General features: G+C 45.3%; 1 pseudogene; it reads left to right on the forward strand.

Annotated features, from left to right (window-relative positions):
* The first annotated feature begins 1018 nt into the window (after positions 1–1018).
* LOC149345031 (uncharacterized) lies at positions 1019–5539 on the forward strand (annotated as a pseudogene).
* The last annotated feature ends 8536 nt before the right edge of the window (positions 5540–14075 follow it).

Consider the following 14075-nt stretch of genomic DNA (forward strand, 5'->3'; position numbering starts at 1 on the left):
TTAAACTGTGATAAGGCAAACAGCCCGTGGCATGCCTTATGTCCTGTTGCTTTCATCTTGCACTAGTCATGAGCAAAGCATATTTTTCCAATACTCTCCTTTTGCGTATGCTTGCCATTAGTTTAGTTACTGGTTGTGTTCATTGTTCAGGTATTATTACTTCGCGTCGTATTCATTGTATTGTATTACTATTTTAGAGTGAATCATGCCATTCTGTATGACAAAAAGGCACAGGTTTCGTTTCTACTTTACTTGCCATTACTGCATATTTTGCATGCTTTTACTGTATGCCTGTAGTGCAGGCAGGGCAACGTAAGTTTCTTTTTTTTCTTCGGCCACCCTCCTACCGTTTAACTTAATTAAGTGATGCTGAAAGATATTACTGTATAGTAAAATATCAGCCATGACTGCATTGTTTAACACTGCATATTTTCCAATATTCTTGAATACTCACTTGCCTTTGCTTGTGATTGTTTAAAAGCGGTGAAATATTTTATTCTATTGAAATGTGGCAGCAGTCATAATGTTCTGTATCTGTTTTTATGTCAGTCATTAAAAGATGATGTGAAAGAAATAAAGTGTGAAATGACAGAACATGGAGCTTCACAGAAAATTTCTGTGAGTCATGAAAAAAAGCTGCTAAATGACAGAAAATATGGTAAGAGAAAATGGAACATCACAGAATTTTTCTGTTAGCAGCAAATCGAAAAAACCTGTGAAATGACAGAAAAAAGCAAAAACAGAAAATTTCTGTCATCCTCACAGACATTTTCTGTTAATTGTTAACAAGAAACCCTGTGAACTGACAGAAAAAGTAAAAACAGAAAACATACAATAACAGAAAATTTCTATCGTCTTAACAGAAATTCTCTGTTAGTCGAAAACAGAAAAGATCTGTAAAATGACAGAAAAAGTAAAAAACCGAAAACATAGCATAACAGAAAATTTCTGGCAGGCCAGCTGCCAGAAAATTTCTGTTTTTTTCAATAAATATTTTTTACAGTGTATGGTTTTCGCCATGCAGGTGCTCATCGCCGCAGTCACTGGCATGTTGCCCGCTCTGCTGACTTCGCACTGGTGTGTGCCATCGAGGCATGCGCCGGAGTGGAAACAAAGCGAACTGGACATCGGCATCATGAATGTCATCGCCGCTGCAACACGTGCGTAAGCACCAACAGTGGATGCCTGGGAACTCGACCGACATTGGGCGGCCCAAGCGACAGGGAAAGCAATCCATCAGCAACATATAAAAGGACAGCGACCTTCAGCAGCACTCTGTGGGCTCGGTGGCTGTGCCACAACACTGCCAGCTAACCCTATGGTTTTCGCCATGCAGGTTAGTAAAACGGAATCCCTTTCTAAAAAATCTAGCAATTACGCTTTGATACAGCTACCGAGCCCTCAAATGTGCCTTGCCATTGTAACTGAATGTGTATCCGTGATTCGTTCATTGCTGTTGTTGTCGGGGGACATTGAAACCAACCCCGGCCCTAACGATAATACCGCCGTACTAAGTGAACTACAAAAAATTATGTCTGAGGCTTAGCTAAGGTTAAGCCTAGTCAGATGCGAAGCATATTGGTGGCTAGGCTTGGTAATACATGGCTTTCCTTGGTTGAATACTTGGTCATTTTAATACAACCACTAGAAGCCTTCGTCGTGGGGGAAGACAACGGCATGGCTACAGCGCAACGCCGACTAACCGCGAGACGCGCGTTGGGTGAGCGCCTGGATTTCCACGGAAGCCGTGTCTGCCTGCCCAGTGGAGCGAGCGTTTCACCTACACCGAGTGTGAACACGCGTTCGAAATGCGCGGGAATGCCGCTCGAGGACATTCCGGCGTCTGTGCGATGTCATCGTCACGACGACGTCACGGTGTCACGTGGCGTGACGGCTAGGGGTCCCACGGCGACGGCGCGAGGTGGAGGCCGCCTCTCTCATCCGGTGTCACGTGGTGTGACGTCACGGTGTCACGTGGTGTGACGTTTAGGGGTCCCACGCCGACGGCGTGAGTGGTAGCTCTAGCAATATGCTTCGCATAAAATTAAATGCCGGTCAGGAGGCTCTAATCGCGGAAATACACGATCTGAAGCACTAACTCCTAGCTACAGACAAGAAAATACTTGATCTGAGCCAAAGGATGGCTCAAGTAGAGAGTCAGCACGAAAACCTAATGACTCTGCAAACAGAAGTTGACAGCGCCAAAGGTGAAACAGTCCAAACTAACCAGTTCATATGCAGATTAGAAACCCGCATTGCTGATTTAGAAAACCGATCCCGAGGAAACAACCTGATATTTTACGGCATACGCGACACAAACCCATCTGAAACCTCTGCGCAATCGGAACAACTAATAATTGATGAATGCAATACCCTCTTAAACATAAATTTAGACACAAAAGAAATCGAACGTGCTCATCGCATCGGCCGCCATTCTGACAGCACAGACCGTCCAATCATCGTAAAGCTCACATACCACCAAACTAAAAAGCTCATCTTGGCTAATGGACGGAAGTTAAAGGGTACCGATATTAGTATCGGCGAAGATTTTTCACGGCCTGTGAGAACTGCTCGCAAACACCTTGTTGCGTTTGCAAAAGAGAAAAAAATAGCTTTCGCCCTTCCTTTCAAAACCCTTTTCATTGGCCCGAAGCGCTATTACTACGATGCATCATCAGAAACAGTCAAAGAAATCTCATAGCTATCATCTCGCGATACCAGGGTAAGAAACTGTTCCCATCCTACGCCCCAGCACAAGCTTTCATTTTTCGTTATCTTTAACATTCGTAGCTTTCTTCCGAAACGCGATACCGTATTCAACCTCATGTCATCATCTGATAGTAACCTGCTCATCCTAACAGAAACCTGGTTGACCAACGATGTTAGCGACCATGAAATGCAGACAGACTTTCCCGGTTTTGACATTTATCGCAAAGGTCGTAAAGAAACACGAGGTGGGGGGGGGGGGGGGTTAATAGCAGCAAGCCAGCAGTTGTCATGTACGCCAATGAACCTTGTCTCAGATCTGGAAATTCTTTGACTTCTCATTCGAACCTCGCCCCAAACAGTGTTGCTGGGTGTCTGCTACCGCCCTCCAAACAGTAATGCTGATTTCTGCGCAAAATTAAATAAAATTCTGTGTGACGTTGCTACATCACACCATAATGCACATATCCTACTATTCGGTGACTTTAACTTTCCAAATATTGATTGGCGTACACAAACGGCTGCTAACACTGAATCAAATTATTTTCTTGACGTATGTCTTAATTCTAACCTTACGCAACTCATTTCGGAGCCGGCACGTGTAGCAGAAAACTCCGCCACTATTCTAGACCTGATACTAACAAACCACCCGGAAAGCCTAACGTCTATTTGTTTCCTACCAGATATCAGTGATCACAAGGTAATCCATGCCACATTTTCCTTTGCTCCAAAACCACGTGTCACTCACAAAAAAAATTATCGCCCTGTACGATAAAGGGAACTATGAGGCCATAAATAATGAACTAACTGCCTTCCTTCCACCATTTGAAGCATCATTTCATAACAGATCTCCTGAAGAGAACTGGACTATATTTAAAACTAAGGTACACGAACTAACAAAAAAATTCATTCCGAAAACTACTTTTCATGAAAATCGCCACAAACCATGGTTCACAAGGTTCATAAAACGAATAGAAAATAAGACAAAAAGACTTTTCCGCGCAGCCAAACTTAGACCGAGCACTTCAGCATGGAATAAATACTACGCAGCCGAAAAATATTATCTAGCAGCTATCCGCGACGCAAAGCACTCTTTTTTCCAAAATGATTTGCCTAACATCCTACGTCACAGCCCAGAAAAATTTTGGAAAATAATACACCCCCAACAGCCCCGCGAAGTTATTCTCACTAACGAATGTGATGAAATAATCACAGATGCTGACAGTGCAGACATGTTTAATCACGCATTTTAATCTGTATTTACCAAGGATACCGGCCTACTTTCCGCGTCTACCCTTCCCAGAAACATAACGAATAACATGCCGGCCACAACGTTCTTCGTTGATGGCGTCGCTTCCCAAATTCAAAATATTAAACTCTCATCATCAGCCGGCATCGACGAAATCAACTCGAAAGTGTTAAAGAATACCAAACATACCTCTGCAAAATTTTTGTGCCTCATATTTTCGCAGTCATTATCTACAGGTATTTTGCCTCACGACTGGAAGGTGGGAAAGGTCGTTCCCGTCTACGAATCAGGTAATAAAAATTCCCCTTTGAATTATGCTCCCCTCTCACTAACCAGCGTGCCGTGCAAGATCATGGAACATGTCATATACTCGCAAATGATGAATTTCTTAGATACTAGCAACTTCTTTCACTCTTCACAACATGGATTTAGGAAAGGATTTTCATGTGAAACACAGTTGACACTTTTTCTACATGACCTGCATGCAAATCTTGACGGTAACATCCAGACTCACGCTGTATTTTTAGATTACGCTAAAGCATTCGATAAAGTATCCCACCGACGCTTGCAGCTAAAACTTTCCCTCTTAAATTTACACCCACATGTCTTAAGATGGTTAGAACAGTTTACTAATCGTACTCAATCCGTGCTCATAAACAGCGAGTCGTCTAGCCCCCTACCCGTAACCTCAGGCGTCCCACAAGGGTCCGTCCTTGGTCCTCTTCTTTTCTTAATATACATTAACGATTTACCCTTGGATGTGTCTTCCTCAATCCGCTTATTTGCTGACGACTGCGTTATTTATCGTACAGTAACTAAGATCTCAGACAAAAACGCTCTTCAGACTGACCTTAACAGTGTACAAGAATGGTGCGACCAGTGGTTAATGACTCTTAACCCTAACAAATGTAAGCTCATGTCATTCACCCGAAGTCTTAGAGCTTTTCGTTCTGCTTACACAATAGACAACCTACCAATAGAATCTGTGCAAACATTAAAGTACCTAGGCGTCACACTATCAACTAACCTATCCTGGAATGCGCATATTGTGAACATCATTTCATCGGCCAACAAAAAACTAGGTTTCCTCAAACGCCACATACGCCATGCACCAAAAGGCTTAAAATACTAGCATATCAGTCACTGATAAGACCTAAACTTGAATACGCATCAGCCATCTGGAATCCCCTTCAAAATTATCTGAAGGCTAACCTTGAACAAGTTCGAAACCGTGCTGTTAGATTCATTCATTCCGCATACTCATACGACATCAGTGTATCGTCTTTAAAAGCTGAAATTAACTTGTCACTTCTTTCCCATCGCCGGCGCATTGCTAGTCTCTGCCTTTTTCATAAATTCTTCAACAGTTCATTGCACGAAGCACCCTACATCGTACGTCGCATGCACATATCCAAGCGCATTGGTCATCCGCTTCAAGTTCGTCCACGCTCCCGTACCACTGCATTCTCGGCCTCGTTTTTTGCCAGAGCAACATCCGACTGGAACGGCCTTTCCCATCAAGGCGCATCCATTACCTGTCCATCAAGATTCCACCAAGAGTTAACGCAGCTGATGTTAGATTAAACCAAACCTCATGTTATATCTGTAGCCCGACCCCTTATGTAATACCCCTGAATAGGGGTCTTTAAGGAAATAAACTGAACTGAACTGAACCACGGTGCATTTCTATGATATCTGATGGTAATTACTGGCACAAACTTGTCAACACGATTAGTCAATGTGTCTTTTGAGCGATTACCAATTTTTTTTTCGACTGAGCGAGATGAATAGTCAGCTAGGAAGCCATCCGAAAACGATTGCAGTGTACAGTTAATCCCATCAAAATTAGCGCGGTTGTAGCAATGAATTCGCTTAGTGGATGATTTCTTTCTACCGAATGGACGAGTGATGTACCCGGTGATGATTTCATGATCGGATAGGCCTTGTAAATGCAAGAAATCGGAAGAAACCTCGGGGTTATTTGTTAGGACGAGATCAAGAATATTTGCCATTGTGGCAGAGCGCAGGGTAGGATCAGTGATAAGTTGAACAAGCGAAAAACATAAGCTGGTATGAAGGAACATGTGGGCTTCCGGATCGCTGGGGTTAACCGTAAGATTAGGCCAATCAATGTTTGGGAAGTTAAAATCACCAAATACAAGGAAAATGTACTCAGGAAAGCGCACATATCAGTCACTCAAATATCTATGAAATTCATCTGAAAATGTGGCAACATATCTGGCGGTCGGTAGAAGGCAGCAATAACAACATCAATGACAACGACAATGACAAACACATTCAAGAAAAGCAGTGACAGCGATCGAGATAGCAGATATTTCTTTTTTTGTAGCAATAATTTTCCTATCACAACGAAAAAAGCAAAATTCGGATTCACTGAGAAGAATATTAGCATCCGGAATAGAATAATCCAACCAAGTTTCTGTTAATATCAGAAGCGAAGCGCACGTTGAATCGACGAGGGAAGAAAGGGCAACAGATTTTGAAAGTACATTTCGGATACTAGTGAAAAGGAAATTAATACTATTCTCTGAACTAAGACGAGTGTTCAACGAGGATGGTGAAGACGTTGGAAAGGATGACGTGGCTGTTGGAACCGGTCAGTCGGAAAGACCAACTGGCCCCCCTCGGCCACTGGGGACATCCCACAGATAAGTATCCTTATTGATATGCAATTAATCGAAAGCAATGCGCACGCGGTCACCATCTTTCTTAATCGTTTTGGAGAACTGATGCAGCTGGCGGAGTTTGTTACGGACAGCAAGCGAATAATCACGTCCAATGCAAAAATATTTTTCCTTTAGCCTGCGGCCGTTTCTTAGAATAGCTTCAATTTCTTTATCTTCGATGAACTTCGCTATATTTGGCCTTGCCTTCTCGGTCGAGAAACGGTCCAGACGATGTGGCCTAGCAACGGAAGTAATAGTGACGCCAAGCTTATCGCGGCAGAAGTCGTTCACAAGTTGCTCTGAGGTCTCCCAACTTTCAGACGAGTCACTATCGGCGATACTATAGAACAGAACACTTGAACGTCGCGACCGGTTTTCTAGGTCATAAATTTTATTCACGATGTTAGACAACCGAGTTTCCAGATTTGCCGAAGTACTAACAGATGAAGCCAATTCAAATTTTGCTTCAAGTTCTTGAACATGTTTGGTTAGATTTTCAAGGCCTGCTTTTAGTGCGGCATGAATATTTAGCACTTTTTTACTGCTTCGATAAGAGTGGCGTTGCTTGCTTCAAATCGCAATACGGTTCCTGCCACCGTGTCTAATTTCTCTTCCTGCGCCTTTGACATGGGCCCTGGGTTTACTTCTCCGTCTCCACTGAGAAGCAACAAGCGCAAAACAAAGAACAGCAGAGCAAGCAAACTTGAAAGGGTGGGCGGCCACGACACTGCCAAAAGGCAAACATCATTGCTTCGGTAACACCGAGTTTGAAGGTAACTAACCTGTACACATACGGATGATGAGCGACAAGACATTGTGGCAGCATCGTGGCCCAGAGCGTCGTCCAAAAGTGCGCACTTTTGAAGGGGCGCAGTAGGTAGCATCATCCCGCGCTGCCCGACCAGTAAAGTGAACGTATCCATAAACGGCGGTGGTCGAAGCAGCAGACACGAAGACAGGTCGCAGCAGATTGGCGGTTCGTCCTCGCCAGGGTATTTGCTCACGCACGGTTCTTTGTCCCGGGTATCAGCTAGCTGCACTGCGGGCAGCGACAACAGCTGTCCCAGGAGTGGCAGAAGCAAAACCTGTAGAAATACAGACGCTGAGCGACGAGACACTGTGGTAGTGTCGTGCCCCTGGCGACGAGTGCTTAGGTTCAAAAGTTTGGTCTGAAGTTTTAATGCTGTTACGCTGGTATTCAAAGAGTAATCGGAGTGAATGAATCTTACAGAGCGATTTTGCAAAGCTTCAAGGGCGTTAGCTAGATAAGTTTGATGGGGATGCCGTATTAGAAATGCGTATTTTAGCCTAAACCGGATTAGCGACTTATAGTCCAGTAGTTTCACGTGTGGTAGACATGACGCAGGTGACGTTTCAGAAATCCGAGATCGGTTCGCTGATGATATGGCGTTAGTGATATGAGTGCGCCAGGAAAGATTACTGTTTAAGGTTAAGCCAAGGCATTTATAAGGTTTTGAAAGTTCGATAGCAGAATTGAGGACAGCGTAGTTAAAAAAGATGGGTTGTTGGCGGCGGTGGAGGGAGACAAGTTTGGATTTCTTAGCATTTAGCTTCATGAAGCATTAGTGCACCAGCAATGAACGTGATTAAGATCATTTTGAAGACTATCTCGATGGGATATGTTGATTATTGTGCGATAGACGAGACAATCGCCGGCAAACATCCCAACGTTACACGTTAGATGCATTGGCATATCGTTAAGATATATTAGAAACAGCAGTGGACTAAGGACAGAGCCTTGTGGGACGCCTGCTGTTACTGCGAGGGAGGTACAATTTTTGTTTTTAACTAAAAACAAACTGGGGGCGGTTTGTTAGAAATTCTGTGGCAAAAATGTTAGGATGTAAATTTAGCGGCTCTAGCTTTAGTAACAAACGTGCGTGAGGTACGGTGTGAAAGGCTGTTGCAAAATCTAAGAAAATGGCATCAATTTGGATGTTACAATCGAGATTAGTATGCCGATCATGAACGAAAAGTGCGAGTTCGGTTTAGCAAAAAAAAGCCCTTGAGGAAGCCATGCTGTGAAGCATGGAAAAACTTGTTACTATCAAGATGGTTCATAATTCGGGAATAAACGACATGTTCTATGATTTTACAGCGGACACTGGTTAGAGCAATGGGGCGTTAATTGAGGGGAGATTCCTCGTCACCTGATTTGTGCAGTGGGACGACCTTTCCCACTTTCCAGTCATCCGGCAGGCTTCCTATAGCAAGGAATTGTGTGAACAACAATGACTGGTATTCAACCGTGATGCACTTAGTGCTTTTTAACAGTTTCTAATCGATTTCCTCAATGAGAGCTGATGACGATAGCTTCATATATTTTATTGTAGACAAAATACCATCATAAATACTATCATCAGAGTATAGGGATCAAAGTAGTAGGCAGTAGTAGGCGGTGCACCAGTGCATTAGTGGGCGGTGAAAGTGGTAACGGGCCAGCTTCGTCAGTAAAAACGGAGTAAAAGGCAGCATTCAAAATTCTAGCACATTTAGCGCCACTGACCTACTCTCCCACTGTGTCGGTAAGGGTAATAGCATGGGTATGTGACGGGTTTATTAATTGCCAGATTTTTCGAGGTCGTTGTTGAGGTATTGAGGGAATTCAAAATTAAATAATGATTGTTTAGCGTCTAGAATAGCCGTATAGTAGGCGTTCTCGGCTACGTAATATCTGTTCTAAGCGCACGTGCTTTGGTTGAATTTTGCTTCTCGAAAAAGGCGCTTTTTCTGTTTTTTCTAATCGTTTCAGTCTGTGAACCACGGCTTGTGATGATTGGCACGGAAGGTAATCTGAAGTATATATTTGTTAGTTAGCTCGGTGAACCTGTTGGTAAATATCAACCAGTTACCATTAACAGAACGACTGTGTAGTCCCGACCCAAACTCCGGCAGAAAATCGTCCAGCTCATTGTCGATTGCATCATAATTGCCTCGATCGTACAGTCTGATAGTTTTTTTATGCGTGTGGCGCAGCTCAGGAACAAACTGAAAGACTGCATGAATAACTTTGTGGTCAGTGATTTCGCGTATTCTGGCTATAAAAGACAAACTCTCAGGATTAGAGTTTAGTGCCAGATCTAAAATGCTTTTGAGGCACAGTGAGCTACATGTGTTGGCTGGGGCAATAATTCTTGAAGAAAAAATGTTAGCATACGTCCAAAAGTTCTTTAGATTCCGAAGCATTCGTCAAGGACATTTTTTTTTCCCAGCAGATGTCCGGGTAATTGAAATCTCTGAAAAGAATTTGGGTGCCGACATATTTGGATTTGAGATGGATCCGTATGCTAATTAGTTCATGAGGAAACTGTAGATTACTTTTCGGAGGTCTGTAACATACGCCTAAGAAGAAGGTTTTTGGTAGGGCGCGAAGAATAAGCCATAGCATTTGCATTCCTGAATTGATGTTAATACGTTAGCATGGCAACTGTTGATGAACCGCAATAAGGACGCCTCCGGCTCGTGCACCTGTACGGCCATCGCGAAAAAAATTAAAATTTTGTAAGTCCAGCATATTTTCAGTGTCGGTGACGTCATCAGTAAGCTTCTTTTCTCGTTAGGATTAGTACATTAATCATAGATGGTAGACAAGGCTTGACAAGGCGACACGTTTCGGAAGAAAGCTTCGTATCCTAGTATAGATAACTGAAAAAGGAAGATTTGATCGGTTGGTAGTGCGCGAATGTTTACGGACAATTGTCGAATTTCGCGATTGCTACGCGATTTCTTTTACAGTGCCTAACGATTCATCATAAATGTAACATTTTGAATACAACTGCAAAGCCTTGGAGCGTATTTTAGAGTATGCAGACTTGTTTTTGGCAAAAGCGAAAAGGTGCTTGCGGGAATTTCTGACCGCACAAGAAAAATCTTCGCCAACGCTGTAGCCTATGTTCTTAAATTGCTTCCCATTAGAAAGAATGGCTTCTTTTGTTCTGAAGAATGAATATTTTCCAATTATGAGGCGGGGTCGATGTTCAGTGTGCTGGCCGAGGCGGTTCGCGCGCTCAACGTGAGCAGCGTCAACTGTTACATGCCGTGTATCAGAACAAAGACGGATAAGGGCTTGTTCCAATTCAGCAAAAGTTTCTCTGTGGTTGGTGTCCGGGAGGCCACGGAATATAAAATTATTTCGTCGTGCGCGATTTTCGGAATCGTTCATACAGGCTTCCAAATCCCGCAAAAAGCGATATGTTTGGACGGTGCCCGTCTTTAATGTGTGTATGTCGGTTTTTAGGGTTAAAAGGTATTTGCGTTGGGTTTTCAGGTCCGCCAAACACCTCACCAGTCAGTATTGGTAACGTCTCCAACTTCGTCTCCAACGTCTCCTCCTACTTTTGAGAGATTTCACATCCACCAGTATTTCTGCCTGTCCAGCGGACAGTTTTTGCAACTCAGCAAAGAGAGCGTCGGGTCCTGGATTTGTTTTGATATCACCTGATAGTAATATCAGCGCACGAATAACACTCGCATATTGAGCAACCAGGCAAAAGCAGCGCTGTGCGCTCGGCAGCGGCACCAAGACATGGACAATTAGTTGGGGTAACTGACCTGGCTTGTGAAGGCAAACTGGTTAGCGATCCGTGCAATGGCACAGCCGCACAGTCCACAGAACGCAGATGACTGCCGCTGGTCTTTTATCCATGTAATTCCTGCAGTTGTTGATGACGATGGGGCTTCCCACGTTCGGAGGATGGTTCCGATGTGGGAAGATGGCGCCAAGAAACATTCGGGAGTGGCGCAAAGGGCTGGAAAGTTCTGTTCACAGTGGCGAAAACCTTCAGCGCCACTACTGCCGACTGATGTTTGACACCTCGTGCTACTCGACAAGCCAGCCGACACGAGGGTAGCGCCCAGGTGGGCGGCTAACATGGTAGGGACTTGCATTGTGAAGGCATACTCGTTAGCAATCCGTGCGATGGCACAGCCGCAGAGTCATGCGAAATGACTTTCTACCGTCCTCGCTCTAAGAACTCATAGGCGTAGCCTCCAACTGACTGCATTACAGGAGAGCGCAACCTCTCCCTTCGTTACACCTCAGACTTTCATGAATGTCCGCACCCAGCGAGGTTACACGAGAACGCAAACCCTCGCGGCTCTATTCGCACCAGCGTGTTTTAGCTCTCCTCGTTGTACAACACTCCGGTTAACTGGAGGTAACAAGCAAAAATGAATCAAGCCACTAATCAGTGAAATTGGCAGCGTACAACTCAGTCATATCTCTGTCTTTAGAGCGTGTTGCACGAGAGGGCATCACTCCTCCCAGCGAATCCCCGAAGGTCACGGCCAATGCCTCCTGCGGTAGAGCCTGCAGTACACGGCCATCCGAAGAGTGTCAAGACTAATTCTTTATATCCCCTTTAGAGGTACAGGATCCGCCGTGAATTTAATTACTGCCACTTGGGTGAAGGGTCACCCAAGTTCTCCAAAACCTATTCTCAGCCAGATTTCGACATGCGCTGACATGAGCCCGGCTGATGAGAGGAAGATATTTTGTAACGCTTCTTCCGCCTCTGCTCTTTAGACTTATCTTCAAGTGTAACGGACACTCCAAGGGAAGGCAAGGATTGCACGGGGTGACACGCAGTTACGTGAGAGGATTCGCACAGGGACGAGGTAGCAGGAGAGTTATTGCAGTGGTGTTGACCCTTCGCTGGGCGCAGACAGGCTTATGATGATGAATTTGATACCTATTTCAATAACTGATTTGTGCAGAGAATACACACACACCGGCCGAAGGTCATGCAACCACCTGAATATATTATTCCTCCTACTTTATTTGCCTGACTTTATTTGCCTTACTTTATGTCTGACTGACGCCTAGTGCATGCGCTGTATACCCGACCCAGTTTAGACGCCGTACAAAACGCATGGAGATAACATTGAAAAACGCATACAGATGGTCTAAGCAGTTACTTTGATTTTAAAGAACGCACTCGGGCATTGAAATTCAGCCCTCCTCTTGCCCAAATTTATCACAGAGCGTGTCATTATTGTGTACACCCGGCGGCAAAATAAGTCGGGGCACGCGAGAGTCGGTCATTATCAGATAAAACTGCATCGCCGCGCCGTCTGATGTTGCGCTTCTGGCGTCGAGACAGACATCGCAGTGCGCGTGCGCGTGCTTTCATGCTTGCACTGAACTAGCATATTGTAACGTACTTGTTGACGAAGGGGGGCTTTAATAACAAGTGCGAAGACAGACAAGGCCACGCAAGCTGGGCAGCAAGGGCGACAGATTCCACACGGCGCGAGCCCTTCTTCGTCGTCGTCAGCAGCTATGCGCCACCTGGCAATGCTAGGTGGCATTATTCCCCCCCTTATGAAAAAAGAGCGCTGTCGACGAAACAAAAAATAAACAAGAAACGAGCAAAGTTCCGCAAGTGAACCGTTCCAAGACATCAACACGTCTGCGTCACCGAGTATAGTACGGCTTAAGCCGTACAACGTGCACAATGTCAGAGCTGGGCTGTCGGCGTCGGGGTTGCGCAACACCGTCCGGAACCACTTCATAGTTTACGTCACTCACACGCCGGATCACTCTGTAAGGGCCAAAATAGCGGCAGAGCAGTTTCTCACACAAGCCTTGGCGACGGACAGGAGTCCATACCCAGACTTGGTCACCGGGTTTGTAGTCAACCTGTCGGTGGCGAAGGTTGTAACGGCGCGCGTCGGTGCTCTGCTGTTGCCCGATGTGCACACGGGCCAGCTGACGGGCTTCTTCAGCACGTTGGGCAAATTGTTGGGCGTCTGGGTCGAGTTGGTCATCCTCTGGGCACGGGAGCATGGCATCAAGCATGCTCTGAACTTCACGTCCGTACACAAGGCGGAACGGTGTAAAGCGCGTAGTTTCCTGCAGGGCGGTGTTATAGGCGAAGGTGACATACGGCAGGACCTCATCCCAAGTTTTGTGCTGGACATCTACGTACATGGACAACATGTCCGAGAGGGTCCTGTTCAATCTTTCGGTCAAGCCATTGCTCTGCGGATGGTAGGCTGTGGTCTTGCGGTGCGTTGTGCAGCTCAGCCGAAAGATGTGGTCGATTAGCTGCGCTGTAAACGCCGTCCCCCTGTCGGTAATGACGTGCGATGGGGCGCCGTGTCGCAAGACGATGTTGTGCATGAAAAACTCCGCGACTTCGGAAGCTGTGCCACGCGGGATCGCCTTGGTATCGGCGTAGCGAGTCAAATAGTCGGTAGCAACTATGATCCACTTATTGCCGGCGTGCGACAAAGGGAAAGGGCCGAGGAGGTCCATACCGATCTGGTCGAACGGAGCGCGAGGGGCTGTAACGGGCTTGAGAAAACCCGCCGGCTTAAGTGGTGGCGTTTTCCGGCGCTGGCATTCTCGGCAGCTTTTAACGTAGCGTTTGACATCATCAGAAAGTCCAGGCCAGTAGTACATGTTTCGC

The sequence above is a fragment of the Amblyomma mixtum genome, chromosome 5, assembly GCF_055824585.1.
Source record: "Amblyomma mixtum isolate Tamu chromosome 5, ASM5582458v1, whole genome shotgun sequence".
Taxonomy (NCBI): domain Eukaryota; kingdom Metazoa; phylum Arthropoda; class Arachnida; order Ixodida; family Ixodidae; genus Amblyomma; species Amblyomma mixtum.